Consider the following 260-nt stretch of genomic DNA (forward strand, 5'->3'; position numbering starts at 1 on the left):
ATGAGAACGAGAATGAGCATGAGGATGAGGACGAGGATGAGGAGGAGTATGAGGATAGGATGAGGATGAGGATAGGATGAAGATGAGAATGTGGAAGAGGATGAGGATGAGGATAAGGATAGGATGAGGAAGAGGATAGGAGGAGGATAGGATGAGGACGAGGAAGAGGTTGAGGATGAGGATGAGGTTAGGATGAGCATCAGGATAGGATGAGGATAAGAATGTGGAAGAGGGTGAGGATGAGGATAAGGATAGGATGA

The sequence above is a fragment of the Lupinus angustifolius genome, chromosome LG07, assembly GCF_001865875.1.
Source record: "Lupinus angustifolius cultivar Tanjil chromosome LG07, LupAngTanjil_v1.0, whole genome shotgun sequence".
NCBI lineage: Eukaryota > Viridiplantae > Streptophyta > Magnoliopsida > Fabales > Fabaceae > Lupinus > Lupinus angustifolius.